Raw genomic sequence first — 12,051 nt, 5'->3', positions numbered from 1 at the left:
CATTTTGTTATTTTGCTCACTTATATCTTCAGCATCTTCTTTGAAAAGAGACTTTTCAATCATTTCTCATCTTCCACAGAATATTTTGGGTGGAGTTGCTGTGAAAATCCTCATGGCACAATTTCCAAGATAATTCTGACATTTTAGTTCACTTTTCTCAGAATCTCTAAACACTTCACAATGCCTCACGGAAGTGCCTTTCATAAGTTTTCACATTTCAGTGATCACGTGGTTCTTCTGACCCAAACAGTGGGACGTGAGTTAGGTTGAATTACACTTCCTCTCTCTATGTTTCAGTCTTGACTCCTTCAAACTCAGAACATGGCTGTTGGGGAACTAGTCTTTGAAGGGATGCTGAAGATGAAAGGAAATCATTGAAGTGTTTCCTAATCTACGGGTATTATCATCCCAATGGAGATTAAAGACAGATATGAAGATGGACGAGGAAATAGAATCAGAATCTGCAAGGTGGGTACAGGAGGAAATTCCTTGCTAATAGGTCCACCTTGGAATAAGTCTCTATAAACAAACACACACAAAAAAATAAATTTCTACTGCTTCATTATTAATTCATAATGTTTCTAATTGGACTGTGAAAAACAGATGTACTCTTCTTCCTAGAAGGAACTACAAGGTTCCCCCTATAATTTTCCAAACCCCAATTGACTGCCAACTACCAATGTCTTCTTACAACCAAATATAGATTGCATTGTCTTTGTAGGCCTTTCCTAGTACACTCTATGGGTCACAAGTATATGGCTTTATAAAAATGAAATTTTTATTACCATTGTATTACCAAGTAGTATTTCCATAAGTGTAGTTTGAATTCAGATTAAAAGGTAATATAAACATTTCCATTTTTACACTTGTAAAGTTCAAAGGATATAAGGATTTTGGCTGTTTTGTTTTTAAACATTTCTGTTGTTTTCCTTATAAAGAAACATGTGACCTGTGAGAGATAACTACAGATGACTGCTGAAATGCCCAGGCATGGGAAACATGAAGTAGTAGAGAAGGGAAGGGAAAGTTGGGAAAAACAATAAAAATATTGATTATTAAATATAAAGATGAACAAATTAAATAAACAAATTAGTGTCTATGATCTCTTCCCTTTCAGTATTTCTAACCCTATCAGGTACTTCACAGACTAGGATAGAAAGAGGCAATTTACTGTTTATCCAGAATAGTGTACCCAGCAAGCTCGGCAGAAAAACTTATATGTACATAAAATTATCCTCACAAATATTGACTTTTTTGAAGAAGGAAGGAAAAAGGAAGGAAGGAAGGAAGAAATGAAGGAAGGAAGGAAGAAAAGACAGTAAGTCAGAAAAAAGAAAGAAAGTAAAAAGGAACAAAAGGAAAGAGAAGAGAAATAAACACCAAGTTTGCCTGAGAAATTGCAGAACTTCTTTATCCCAAGATCTTTAGATTTATTTTTAGTGATCTTGTCTCAACTAGCATATACTTGACTTAAGGACAAAACCACATATTAACCTTTTATTTATGTGTCAGAGGCAAAGCCATCTACTTAAACACCATTTTAATCTTCTAGCACAGTGTTTAGAATTCATTAGGTGTTCAATAATTATTTCTAAATCTACCAGCATCTGCCCTTACATACACAATGCAAGATAAATCCAAACATAGAGAAAAAAAGGATGGATACTTACAGAAGAAGGGGAAGACAAAAAAAAAGAAAGAAAAAAAGGAAATTTACTAAACCTTGAATTACCTAAAAAAAACAATCTATTAGGATAGTAGAAAATGTGAGATGTCTATTTTTCGTGTACTGTGGCACGCGTGTCACAGAGTATGTAAATGTTCAATGTAGTGTCACAGCAGGGTAAGCTGGAGGTAGAAATTAGATTTCAATACTTATTTGTCTAAAATTTGCATCTATTATTCCTCAGAAGACCTTTGTTTCTTTGGGGTTGCTCATTTGTACCTTTTTATCAAGCCAAAATGACCTGCAGAACTATTAAGAGGGCTCTAATTGAATAAAGTAACAATTCCTTCATTTATGGCTTACTTGACTTTTGGTCATTAATGAAAATGACCTTTCTTTGAAAGGCTGACTTTGAAGATCATTACATATGAGATTACTACTCAGACTGTACTTAATGTTTGGCATTTCTTTCTACACTGGAGATCATAGCACTGGATTTCTCAGATTTCATCTGATTTACTTTTATGTACAAATTTGGGTCAGAGATTGCATATGCTTTTATGCCTATACTATATGGACTAATTGTCCTATTAGAAAACATTTCTGCCCTTCAAAGTAGAAAGACAAATGCCAATCACCAGAAAAATTTAAATAGATTCATAGATGTCTATGAAAACTTGTGAGTCTATTAAAAAGGCAAAGCAACTATATAATAATCATTCTTACCAATCTCCTGTTTTTCTAGCTAATTACAAATATATTTATCTGGTCTATTGTCAGTGATAAAAGTGATAACTGGGCACTCTCTAGGTAAAAATGATATATGTTCAATATTTCTCTTTAGAAAAAAAGGAGTTTTAGTAATTCCATACACATAATTTATCCAACCTAAATTTTCTCAGTTAAAATAAAATAGACAAATCATGCTTTTTATACTCAGTGTCTTTGCATCCCATTCATTTAGTATGGCCTTGTGCAGATGTGATGTCTGCAGGTATACAGACTTAACTATCTACAGTACCATGACCATGTTTTGTTATAACATTTATATTTGTGAAAGTTTAATTTTGTAGGATAAATTTTATGTCTCATGGTCTTTGATGTATACAGTTGCTTTTTCTTTGTTCTTTATAGTCAATTATCAGTGACAAAATAATCTCATGACGATAAGCACACAAATTTTAGGATCACAAGGCTTAGCATTGGGAAGCCATTCTGTTAAGAGGAATAGAAGTTCTAGGTGGCAGGCGACCATCGATCTTCATCCCAGTGCTTTCTTTTTTTTCCTCTCCTGGGGTCTGCAGAAGTACTAAAGCCTTCCTTCTGATTTCTTTTCCGGATAAGTGTGTTTCTGATGTTTACCAATGTAAAAATTCAGACTACATGAGTTCATTAACTATGCTTTCTATGAATCCTGATATGACAGTCCAAGGAGATGTTATTAAATAGCACTTTCTACTCACACACATGACATAGTATAGGACCTTACCAAATAAGCTATTGAAAGCAAAGAAATTGGCAGTAGTAGGTGGCTTTCCTAAGAAATCATGATCCGCGTCTGAGGTAATATATTTTGGGTTACTAATCTAAAATACCGTGTGAATTCCACTTAGAAGATGCAAAATGTGTGACATTTATAATTCGAGAATAGATTTTGTCTTGAAACTACATCGAATGCTTCTCCTCCCTCTCTAGCTGTATTGGCCACGGTGAGAATAATTCAGCAGCAGTAATTATGATTATGTGCTCAGTCTCTAAAGTCCCAAGTGACAAAGTAACCTGATAGATACACATTATCTAATTTTATCCTCAAAATAATCCCAAGAGATCTGTGCAATCAATTATCTCAGCTTTGATAAAGAAAATGAGATTTTCAGTGGTTAAATATCTTAGACAAATCAATTTATCATCCTCAATCCTTGTTTTCCATTTTAAAAAAAATGGGGGAATTAAATTTTCAGTAGTGGTATTATCAATTTCAGGAAGATAGAAGGGTGTGGAATAAGATATGTATCAAAGTCTACTTGGGGTTTTAACGCAATGTAATGTCTTGGCCACGACAAAATAATAACTCCTGACATTCTATAACTATAAACCTTAATTGAGGAGATTATTCTGTTTCACATGTTAATAATGCTACAATCAACAGCAATATACATTTTTCTCTTTCCCACATAATTCTTCCAGTTTAACCAAACTATTCTTCTTACAAAGGATTTTTTATTTTTACAAAAGTCAACACATTTTCTTTCATTTCATATCATATCATTATTACCACATTATATCTAAGCAAGGTCAGACTATCATTTTTGTCTACATATCTACACAGAAATTTCTACCATCTCACAGAGCATAATGATCAAAAATTACTGTAATATCACACCAAAAAATGACCATAAATTAAAAAAATAAGGTTTTAATATTCTATTTTCTGTTCTAGTAATAAATTATAATTTTATTCTATAAAACATCCCTTACTTAAATTTTTTTAAGTATGATTGCAGCACCCAATAATTCTAGGAAATGTAAGCAGTTTCCAATCACATTGAATAATAGAATTTAAACTTGTTAGTGAGATGGCACAGCAATTCAGAACACTGGGTGCTCTTCCAGAGGTGCTGAGTTCAATTCCCAGTACGCAAATGGCAGCTCACAACTGTCTAGTGCTCTGTTGTGGTATTCAGATGTATATGTTGATAATGTACCAGTGTACATTAAATAAACAAACAAACAAGCCAACAAACATTTAAATTAAAGTTAATCAGTATCTACAAGACCATCAACTAATGAGACAAATTTAAAATGGTATGTTATAAAAAATGAAGTAGGGACTTTATGAGGTCCTTGATGGATAATTTATCCTTGAGTGTTTCAGCAGTAAATCTGTTGTCAGAAATCTGGACAACATTTTTCATACTCCTAACTATACAATATAACTGTAAAAGACATATGAAAGTTTAAATTGGCAAAAGACTAAGCATGCATCTTTGTCCACTTATTTCTTCCTGATGGCCATTGGTGCATCTAACTGAGCTAATTCCACTTTTACTGAAGAACACTTATTTATCTAGTGACTCACACTATATCATTTAATCATATTATCCCTTGACCTGTCTCCACTACTACTATCCAGATAGGATTCCAGAAAAATTTAATATTCCTTCCCCAAAGGCTGCTGTATGCATGGACCTTGAACGTCTTCAAATTATAGAGACATTCTCTACAATTCTCAAAATAACATTATTTTTTGTCTGCACTTGAATAACCCTGAACAGCCCCTCAGCCCCCAGGATAGATGAAATCTTTATTCAAAATGAATTCCAGCACTATCCATGGATGTCTCCATTTATGGTCTTGCTTATTTTCCAATTAGAATGAGCTTTTTGTGATCTGATGGCAAGCACTGAAAAAGAGGAATTACATTCTTATACTTAAAGACACCATGACACAGAAGGATGTGAGAATTTTGACCCACATATGAAACTCATTTCATGCTATACTTGGCTTTTCCGCAGGAACTAGAATAGTACATGGGATTCGTCACTTTTACATTACCATAACAAAACAAATGAGCTTCTGCACTTTCATACAGTAAGGATGTTTATTTGGGTGACACTCTAGAACTTCAAGGACATTGGTATCAACTGGGCTCTGGTGATGACCTCAATGTAGATGAACAGAGTAAAAATCACACAGGAAGCTAAAGAGGCCAGGGAATGGGCAGACTTGCTCTGTTATCAGCTACCGCCTGTGATACATCATCCACAGTTCCATTATAATACCTTAATACTGCTCACGGTTCTCATCTAATTCCTAAGGACCTTTTACACAGCCCCAATTCTTAAAGGACTTACTACCTTTCAAGATCATGACACTCAGGACCATGTTTCTCTGCCATGATCCCTGAGGGGAAAGTCAATTATGTCATATCAAAAAACAAAGCGTGGATAGATCCCTTACCCTCTTTGCATTTCTGCTATCTCACAAGATAACAGTGAGTTTTAAAATCTCATTCAGTAAAACTAACTTTAGAAACTGTATACCTGTCTCCTGAGAGTCTTTTCCAGAGGCTGACAAGTGGATGCTCACAGTCAACCATTGAACTGAGAAATGGGTCTCAAACGGAGGAGTTAGAGAAAGGACTGAAGGAGCTGAAAGGGTTTGCAAGAACAATATCAACCAACCAGCCTTCCCAGAACTCCCAGTGACTAAACCACCAGCCAAAGAGTACACAAGGAGGGACCTATGACTCCATCCACATATGTAGCAGAAGATGGCCTTGTCAGGCATCAGTGGGAGGAGAGGCACTTGGACCTATCAAGGCTTGATGCTGTAGTGTAGGGGAAAGCCAAGGCAGGGAGGCAGGAAGGAATAGATGGGTGGGTGTGGAAATATCTTCTATGAAGATAGAAGCAGGGGTGGGGGGAGTGAAATGAGGGGGTTTACAGAGGGAAAACTGGGAAAGAGGATAACATTTGAAATGTAAGTAAAAAAATATCCAATAAAAGAAAAATTTTTAACAAAAAGAGAGAAAAGCAAAGAAAGTATATGTATCTAACATAGCATACCTCAAAACTGTTAACTTTTGGCACTGATAACTCTACTAACTTTTGAGCAAACTCTACTTTGCCCATCAGACACTGCTGGGTATTTGGTGTGATGTAGGAGAGGCCATACATGTTTGACAGTCATTATACTTTGATGTTCATGTACAGATAACTACATGGGAAGTATTGTTACCCACACTCCTACTATAAAGGAAGAAATATAGCAGGTTCTCTGAAACTCAAGACTGTCCTTACTCTACACTGTTTTGGCATACTTTTGATAATATTGGTGGCTTAGATAATTTCTGACAATAGACAATGTTTTGGTTGGTTTTAAAGTACTTTCGGAAATGGCTGTGGTCAGTGGCTTATCCTTAGAGTAAATTTCTGATTGGGGAGGGCATAATAAACTCATTAGAAAAAACATCAATGATGATGTGATAATACTGATTTTCCTTTCTGATGTAAGCTTTCAAAAGCTGTTATGTTTCTTTCACTGAAGATTAAACTATGTTTAGAAAATAATAGTGAAGAAGAGAGTGAAGATGGTAAACTAAGATCTTAATTCATTTCCTACAAACAGGATACTGGAGCTCCTACATCCCATTAAGGAAGCAAATGCAGAGTGTGCATTTTTGAACGTTTCTTAAAATTTATCATATACATTAACATCAGATGTCCTTTTGGCTTATACCCTTTCACTAGAGTGAACTGGGACATTAAATAACATTAGTCACTTTTACATTATCATAACAAAAACAAATGAGCTTAGGCATAATCAGGAAATGAGGATGTGTATGTAGTTCCAACATCTAGAAGTGCAAGGGCACCGGTATCGGCTAAGCTCTGGTAATGACCTCAGGGAAGATGAACACAAGGAAAAAGCACACAGGAAACCCAAAAGGGTTTCTACTTTCTAGTTACTATGCCAACTATAGAACTATTTTGATGTTTTTCTCTCATATAGAGCGAATAGCCACCAATCCCAGTACTTCTCAAACCATCATTTCCAGTGAAGATAGAAATGACCTCAGAGTTTCGTGCCTTTTTCTGAATCTACAGATTCTGTTTAATGTATGTGCTACATTATCAAGGTTGTATTTGGATTATATTATTGATTAGCCATATTTCACACAAAGATATGACATAAGGGGAATATTTTAATTTGTGCACTCAGGAAGCATTGAAACTGCGATGCAGACTCCCCAAGCTATAGCCTAAGTATATGTTACTTAAGCAAAGCCTACAATAAAATTTCTGTTGCCCAGGTACGCTAATTCTGTATAAATGGGTTACATTTTTAAATATACCTTTTTTTGTAACCATTTTAGAAAAGACTGTCTATTTCTTTACTACAACATGATTTGGGTTCAATTTCATTAACAAAAGTCAATTAAAAGGTATATAATTCACACATCTTGAACCTTCAATTGTGGAAAGAACTTCAGAGACTAGAATTTTTTGGATATAGTGAATAATGTTTTCATAAAGTAGACATTTGAGACAAAACTAAGGGGCATATGAGTGCCACTGTCTAAAAACATTGAGCCAAAAATGTATTCTGTTCTTCCTACAAGAATGTCACCTTCTCCCTAGATTGTGTATCAGCTTATTGACTGGGATGCCATGGAACATATATTATAGATCAGCCAAAGCCATAAAGGTGCTGGTCCAGCAAACCTTCCTCCAGAACCAACCATCGCAATAGTTTCCCCCCCCCCGTTGCATCTGCATGATAATTATAAACTAAAGACCCTTTTACCTTTAGCTTTCTTTTAGAAATTATAGATTTTTGAAAAAAATGGCACTTAGAAAAAAGGTGTTATTTATTGTTACAGTTAATAGTAACTCTTGAACCTAACTTTGTGTTAGTATAAATCCCTCACAGGAAATGGTACTTTATCAGTATTATCCATATCTTGGCTATAAAATGTTGGGTTCTTAACATGGTTTTGTGTTATAAGTATTTGGCCTAATTTTAGAAAACGATCTATATTATCTGCATATGCTTTGTGTTTCTTCTTGTGTTTCTGATCTTTGTAAGAGATTGCCAATATGTAACCCAGGCTGGTTTTGAACTTATAATCCATTTGTCTCAGCTTCCTAATTACTGGGATTGCTGGAATATATCACCATGGTAAACTACAGATACACTGTTCAATAATTCGATGTAATTTAACTCTGTCCTTTATTCTATGGATTATAAAGGAGTGTAACATATTCTGAGAGTAATATTCATTTACATATTTCTCTCCTCTCTGAGAAGACTGAGATAACTGAAATCTAATATTGTATTAAATTAATGCATATTCCTTAAGTTATTGTTTTACACAGTATATTAGCCACTTGTTCCATTGCCATGATATAACACATGACTAAAGCAACTTGCAGGAGGTAGAAATTATTTTGGCTTAGAGTTGGGGAGGAAGAAGTGCATCATTGTAGGCAGGTTCACCACAGCTAAGCCCAAAGTGGCTGAACAAGTTCTAAGCACTGGTGTGACCCACTTTCTCCTTAGTTTCTACTCTAGCTCCCCAACCCGTGCCACAGTGCTGCCTCAGGAAAAGTGAGTCTTCCCAGGAATTCCACATAAGTATACACTGATGCTTGGTTTGGGGACAATTCTGGATCCTGCAGTTGGCCATATTAACCATAACATCCAGAAATTTTACTAATGTGATTTAAAAAAGAAAAGAAAAGAAACCTAAGAATTACAGAAGGAACGAATTGAATTAGGTCAAGAGTTTGAGAGATGTCAACCTATGTTGGACAGGAGGCATAAGATCCTGGAGTGGCCCTCAGTGTTGAAATAAAACAGAGAGAAAGCAGACTAACTTCATGCTTTTGCTTGCTTGCTTGCTTGCTTTTTCTTTCTTTCTTTTCTTCCTTTTCTCTCTTTCTTTCTTTCTTTCCTTTTCATTCCTTTTCTTTTTTTCTTTTAATTTTTATTGCTTCAGCCTCTGAGATTATTTGACACATTCTAGGAAGACATCTGTGTAATCCTTTACAGAAACACCGGGCAGGAATGGACAGGTGTAGTTTATTAATCTCCTGGGTAATTAAAAATCCAGTTAGGTAGGCAACACAAATTTCCAAGCTTGGGTGTGTACCCCAGTTGCTACCATGCATGCTGAGCATAGAGGAAGCCTAAACCAAGCATTGTGACAAGTGTGGGTAATCTCAGTACTCAGGGGGATCAGAATTTCAAGGTCATCCTTAGCAGTGTGAGGTGGCTCTCGGGTATATGAAACCCTATCTAATAGAACAAACACATCAATCCCAAACAGCTTCCTCTAAAATTTCCAAGACAGATATATATATATATATATATATATATATATATATATATATATATATATATGCTGTAGAAATGCTGTAGAAGGCTCCCTTTTTTAAAGATATGACAAAGTCTAATTTTTGTCTATTCCTTAGTGGTATTCCTTAAATAAAGAATACTTTATTTTTTTATTTCAAATAGTAAGTTTGAGAAGTAAAAAGAATATAAATGAGATGTCTGGCTCTAAGCTCCTCACAAATACAGCTCAGCCACATTTGGCATATTGAACATTGAATGATGTACTTAATCTCAGTGGACACCATTCTTACTCACAAGTGCACTGCCAAGAACTGAGGGAACAGGCAGAAAGTGCTTACAGCAGTGGCCTGTACCTAGGAAGTATTCAGTAAATCTTAGGGATTGTTATGCATTATCTTTTATCAATGCAGCTGTTGAAATATGGTACTGCCATCTTAATTTGTGGATGAAGTTATTGCTGAGTGCATTAATATTTTGGTCAAAGGAAGACTAATGAAGAAAGACCGATTCAGTTTATAGACATTGTTCCACAAAATATGGACGGCGTATATTGCATAAGCTAATAATATTTGTCATGCCATCTAAATCCAAGGTCTATGAACTAAAGGCAATAGTGAAGATTGTTTGAAAATTTAGATCTGGACTTGTATTTCAGGAGCCAACATTTTCTTATAGCTGACATTTCACTTATAGCCAGAATACATTAAAAATGGAAATCTAGTTCTCAAAACAAAAAAAAAGTGGCTGAATTTTATAGTTTGCAGGCAAAGGTCATAATATCTTTAAGAAAGAAATGCAATTAATCACAATTCTCCATTTATTCACATTCTAATCCAAATATTATGAGACATGTAGGAAATACTTATTGTTAGTTAAACCATATTGCCAAGTCTAAAAATGAACACCCTTGAATGTAGTTAACCAAGACTAGTTAATGTCTATGGATTTCTCCATATTTGAGCATATAGGTATTTGGTAATATATATGAATATTAAAACTGAGGGGGGAAAGACTTCTAAGCCCCACGCCGGGTATCTTCCATAATGTACTACACAGGAAGTAACAAATTCACACCAAAGCCTATACCTCTGAAGCCCATTTCAAACATGAACACATCTGAAAGGAAGAAATGTGCTCTCATCTTAGCAATTAAGTGGAAGATTGAGAGCCGGAAAAGCTGATTAATCAGGATTTCAGTCTGGAAGACCTCCAACGGGGGCAAAGTCGGAGAGAAAACCCATGGGTTGCTATACACCAAACAGATGGTTAATGATGTATAGGTCAGAATCAGACCTGGCCTGGGACTGATCTCACAAACACTGATTTCTTTCCCTTTGCCTCTTCATGCCAAACAGGTGCAAAAGATCCTGACTAGGGAAGGTCGCATAGTTAATTTAAGAGGCTAGAAAATTAAAATAGTGAATTTCCAGGGGAAAAGATAAATGGCCAGAATAAACGTGGACATCGTTCCTCATTGAGCCTGGTAGGTGACCTTGAATAATTAATACTGATTACTTTGATTCTGCACATTCATGTGCGACATCTACTTGATTGACAGTGACACAGTTAGAATAGAAAATAGTGTTATTCTAATAACTGTTATCACATTAAAGTGTTTGGCTTGATTACCATAGATGTGTTTGAATTGATAAAGTAGTCATTCTTAAATAGACCTTGCTTGTTTTTAACTCCTGTTGGCAAAGGTGGTTAGGAGTTTAAAAGGGTGATAAAAATTTCTGACTGAGAGAATTAAATGAAAGGCCCTTCCAAATATAAGGAGGAAAGTATTTCCTATTAATTTTTAAATATTATTTCTCTTACCTTTTGAGATTATTATACAACTACATCATTCCTGCTACACTTTCCTCCCTTCCGACCCTTGCATATGCAACTCCTTCCTTATTTTTCTTTTATAATTTATGACCCCTTTATTCATGAACTCTTATTGCAAATGCACAGACATTCCAAAATACGTAAGTACAATGCACTCCTGGTTAGATATCATTTACTTCAGACACAGGACCCGAAGCCTCTGAGCTGAAACTGATCCAATAATCTTTACATCTCCTTTCCAACATTGAAATCTTCCTGATTCCAAAAGACTTAGCCATCCAAATACACACTGAGATTTGACACATTCAACTGGGGCATGTTGCAAATTTTATTTGATATATGCTTGCTTTTTATGCATATAAATTAATTTTCCAAATATAAATTGTAAGTCAGCATCATCACATCATTTCATTAAAAATTAGATCTGAATCCTACCATAGATCGTTCAAATTCTATAGACAAAAAAGGGAGAGAAGGCTTATCCCATATAGCACCAGCCACACATGCATGTGTCTTTGATATTACATCATTCACACACACACAGAAAGTCCTTCCTGGTGGTATATTCTTATAACTTCCTAAATGGGAAGTAAATATAACTGAATTCCTGGAGCTCATTGGTCAGTCAGTATAGCAGAATCTATGAGCTTCGGGTTCACCAAGTGATTCTATATCAACCATAAACAAAT

General features: G+C 35.1%; 1 protein-coding gene and 1 long non-coding RNA gene across 7 annotated transcripts in view; one reads left to right on the top strand and one right to left on the bottom strand.

Annotated features, from left to right (window-relative positions):
• Sgcz (sarcoglycan zeta) overlaps window positions 1-12,051 on the bottom strand; it is a 1,080,539-nt gene that overhangs the window by 944,347 nt on the left and 124,141 nt on the right. The window lies entirely within an intron of this gene.
• Window positions 1-12,051, top strand: part of LOC108353112 (uncharacterized) — a 65,655-nt gene that overhangs the window by 13,500 nt on the left and 40,104 nt on the right. For 3 of the 5 annotated variants that reach the window (XR_005495056.2, XR_005495058.2, XR_005495055.2), the window contains 2 exons: window positions 298-468; window positions 10,885-11,012. This is a non-coding gene — a long non-coding RNA (uncharacterized LOC108353112). The remainder of the gene's footprint in view (window positions 1-297; window positions 469-10,884; window positions 11,013-12,051) is intronic. The other 2 variants (XR_010058726.1, XR_010058727.1) reach the window with 1 other exon arrangement.

The sequence above is a fragment of the Rattus norvegicus genome, chromosome 16, assembly GCF_036323735.1.
Source record: "Rattus norvegicus strain BN/NHsdMcwi chromosome 16, GRCr8, whole genome shotgun sequence".
NCBI classification, from domain to species: domain Eukaryota; kingdom Metazoa; phylum Chordata; class Mammalia; order Rodentia; family Muridae; genus Rattus; species Rattus norvegicus.
This window is presented reverse-complemented; position numbering and strand designations above follow the sequence as displayed.